This window comes from Equus quagga, unplaced genomic scaffold (assembly GCF_021613505.1).
Source record: "Equus quagga isolate Etosha38 unplaced genomic scaffold, UCLA_HA_Equagga_1.0 599_RagTag, whole genome shotgun sequence".
Lineage (NCBI taxonomy): Eukaryota > Metazoa > Chordata > Mammalia > Perissodactyla > Equidae > Equus > Equus quagga.
The window spans coordinates 38,200-42,886 of record NW_025800286.1 but is presented as its reverse complement, the minus strand read 5'-3'; positions in this window follow the sequence as shown (position 1 = coordinate 42,886).

Below are 4,687 nucleotides of genomic sequence, written 5' to 3'. Positions count from 1 at the left end.
GACATTTATTATTTCCTTGCTTCTGCTGATTTTTGGCTTTGTTTTTTCATCTTTTCTAGTTCCTTTATGTATATTCTTAGATTATTTATTTGATATTTTTCTTATTTCTTGAGGTAGGGCCATATTGCTATAAACTTCCCTCTTACTACTGATTTTGCTGTATCCTATAAATTTTGGCTTGTCTTATTTTCATTTTAGTTGTTTCCAGGTATTTTTTGATTTCTCCTTTGGTTCCTTCATTGACACAATACTTTTCAGTGGCATTTTTGTTTAATTTCCACACATTTTTGGCTTTTCCAGTTTTCTACTTGTGAATGATTTCTAGTTCCATACCATTGTGGTCAGAATAGATTTCAATCTTCTTAAACTTATTGAGACTTGTTTTGTGACCTAGTATGTGATGTATCCTGGAGAATATTCCATATGGACTTGAAAAGAATGTGTATCCTGTGGTTTTGGATGGAATGTTCTGTATATATCTACTAAGTCCACCTGCTTCAATATGTCATTTAAGGCCAATGTTTTCTTTCTTTCTTTTTTTTTTTTTTTGTGAGGAAGATTAGCTCTGAACTAACATCTGCCACCAGTCCTGCTCTTTTTCCTGAGGAAGACTTGCCCTGAGCTAACATCCATGTCCACTTCCCTCTATTTTATATGTGGGGTGCATGCCACATCATGGCTTGCCAAACAGTGCCATGTCGACACCCAGGGTCTGAACCAGTAAACCCCAGGCTGCCAAAGTGGAACATGTGAACTTAATGGCTGCGCCACCGGGTGAGCCCCAAGGCCAATGTCTCTTCACTGATCTTCTCTTTGGATGAATTATCCATTTATGCAAGTGGAATGTTAAAATCTCCCACCATTATTGTGTTGCTGTCAATTTCTCCTTTTTTGTCTGTTAATAAATGCTTTATATATTTAGGTGCTCCTATGTTGGGTGCATAGATATTTACAAGTGTTATGCCCTCTTGTTGGATTGTTCCCTTTATCATTAAGTAGTGCCCATCTTTGTCTCTTGTTAGAGTTTTTGTTTTAAAGTCTATTTTGTTGATATAAGTATTGCTACCCCAGCTTTCTTTTCATTTTCAGTTTCTTGGATTATCTTTTTCTATCACTTCATTTTAAGTTTGTGAATGTTTTTAGATTTAAATTGTGTTTCTTCTATGCAGCATATATATGGGTCTCATTTTTTAATACTTTCAACCACACTATATATTTTGAGTGGAACATTTAGTCTGTTGATATGTAATGTAGCTATTTATAAGTATGTACTTATAGCCATTTTGTGACTTTTTTCTGGGTTTTTAGTAGTTCTTACCTGTTCCTTAATTCTTTTCTTGCTCCTTCCCTTTGTCATTTGATGACTTACTTTTGTATTAAGTTTGGGTTCCAATCTCTTTATTTTGTGTGTATTTATTATAGGTTTCTGGTTTATGATTACCATGAGGTTCATACATAATAGCCTATATTAAGTTGTTGGTTTTTTATGTTTGACCTCTTAGTAAAGACCTTTTACTCCCCTCCCCCCATATATTATGATTTTGATATTATATTAAACCTCTTGTGTGTGTGTGTGTGTATCCCTTAGCTTTTTATCATGGAGAAAGACATTTTTACTGCTTTTGTCTTTTGACCTTCACACTTATTCTTGTGTTTTTTTCTTTCCCCTTAAGTAGGATTCTTTAACCGAAGAAGCAAAAGAATTGTACACTGAAAACTACAAAACACTCTTTAAAGAAATCAAAGAAGAGGCAAAGAAATGAAAAGATATTCCATGCTCTTGAATCAGAAGAATTAACATAGTTAAATCCTCATACTTCCTAAAGCAACCTATAGATTCAACCAAATCACTGCCAACTCTCAATGACATTTTTCATGGAAATAGAGAAAAGAATCCTAACAACAAAAGATACCAAATAGCCAAAGCAATTCTGAGAAAAAAAGGAGAAAGCTTGAGGTATCACACTTCCTGATTTAAAAATATACTACAAAGTTATAGTAATCAAAACAGCAAAGTACTGGCACAAAAATAGACACACAGGTCAATGAGATAGGATCAAAAGTCCATAAATAATCTCACACATTTATGGATAGCTAATTCTTGACAAGGGAGCCAAGAACTTACAATGGGGAAAGAAAAGTCTCTTCAATGTAAATCCTATCAATATCTTTTTGAATACCATGTCTCACCAGGCAAGGGAAGCAAACAAAAAAACAAATAAATGGACCTACTTCAAACTAAAATGCTTCTCAACAGCAAAGGAAACCATCAACAAAATGAAAAGAGAACCTAACAATTGGGAGAAGATATTTGTAAATAGTATATATGAAAAAGGGTTAATATCCAAAATAGATAAAGAATTCATACAACTCAACAACAAAAAACATCCCAATTAAAAAATGTGAAGAGGATCTGGACAGATATTTCTCCAAAGAACATATGCAGATGGTGAACAGGCACATGAAAAGATGTTTAAGATCATAAATTATTATGGAAATTCAAATAAAAACTACACTGGGATATCCCCTCATGGTAATAAGAATGGCTGTAGTTAACAAGAAAATAAATAACAAGTGTTGGAGAGCATGTGGGGAAAAAGGAACCCTCTTACACTCCTCGTGGGAATATAAACTGGTGCAGCCAATATAGAAAACTGTATAGAGATTCCTCAAGAAGTTAAGAATAGCATTGGTGTATCCAGTTATTCCACTTCTGGATATTTATCCAAAGTACACAAAAACATGAATGCAAAAAGATATTTTCACCCCTATGTTCATTGTACCATAAATCACGATATCCAAGACTTGGAAACAACCTAACTGTCCATCAGTGGATGGAGGGATAAAGAAGATGTGGTATATATACACAATGGAATATTACTCAGGTACAAAAAGATGAAACCTTGCCATTTGTAACATCATGGATGGAACTTGAGGATATTATGCTAAGTGAAATGTCAAACAGTGAAAGTCAAATATCATATTATTTCACTCACAACGTAAAGATAAAAAAAAATCAATAAGAAACAAACACATAGATACAGAGATTAGATTAGTGGTTACCAGAGAGGAAGGGTGGAAGGAGAAGAAGGAAAGGAGTGATAGAGCACATGCTTATGGTGACAGATCGTAATTAAAAAAAGAGTCCTTATCTATTGTTAAAACATGTATATATATATATATATATATATAAATATATATAAACACTTTATTGAGGTATAATTTACATGCAAGTTAGATATCTTGTATAAGTGGACTTCTGTATTATTTGTCCTTCTGTGATTGGCTTATTTCATTTAGCATAAAATTCTATAAGTCCATCAATGTTGTAGCATATGCTAAGATTTCCTTATTTTTTAATGCTGAATAATATTCTATTACACATATGTATATACGTATAACATTTTCTTTATTCATCTTTCAATGGACATTTAAGTTTTTTCCATACCTTGATTATTGTGAATAATGGTGTAATAATCAAGGAAGTGCATATATCTCTTTGAGATACAGATTTCAGTTCTTTTGGAAGTATACTGGGAAGTGAATTTGCTGGATGTTATCATAAATAAATTTATTTTTTTTGAGGAATCTCCATACTGTCTTCAATAGTTAATGCACTATTTTGCATTCTCACCAACAGTGCATGAGTTCCACTTCTTCCACATACTCGCTAACACTTGTTATCTCAGTTTTTTAAATAACAGCCATCCTAACAGGTGTGAAATGATACCCCATTCTGGTTTTAATTTGCATTTGTTGAAATGTCCACACCATCAAAAGTGATCTAAAGAGTGAGTGCATACCTTGTGAAAACGTAAATGGTATTTTTTTTTTTGCAGAAATAGAAATTTCATGTGATACCACAATGGAACTCAAATGTCCAAAGAAAACTTGAGCAAGAAGGCCAAATCTGGAGTCACCACACTTCCTGATTTCAAAATATATTACAAAGCTATAGTAATTAAACAGTATCTCATTGGAATAAAAACAGACATATAGACCAATGGAATAAAAAAAATAAGCTCAGATATAAACCCACAAATATATGGTCAACTAGTCTTCAACAAGGGTGTCAACAATGAACAACAGGGAGGGGATTGCCACTTCTCCAAATTGTATTTGGAAAAACATATATTCACATTAAAAAGAATGTAATTCCATCCTTATATTACACCATGCACAAAAGCCTACTTAAAGACTTAAACATAATACCTGAAACTGTAAAACTCCTAGAAGAAATCATAAGGGGAAAGCTTCATGACATTTGGCTTGGCAATGATCATGAATATGATACCTTAAGACACAGGCAACAGAAACAAAATTAGATAAGTGGGACTACATCAAATTAAAAATCTACACAAAAGAAAGAATCTACCAAGAGAAAATGCAACCTATGTAATATAAGAAGGAGAAAATATTTGCAAGCCAATTAGATAGCCATTTCTTCAAAGACAACATACAAATCGCCAACAGGCTAATATTAAAAAATACTTAACATCACTAACCATTAGGGAAAGGCAAATCTAAATTGTCATTATAAATCAGAGGCCAGAGGACTCTATTTCTTCAATAAATATCAGCATGTAGTGAGTTATTCTATACCATTTTCTTTTTTACTATTGAGTAAATCATGTTGCTATTTTGAACCAGAAGATAATTGGGGCATATTCCCCTTGGAGCATCACCT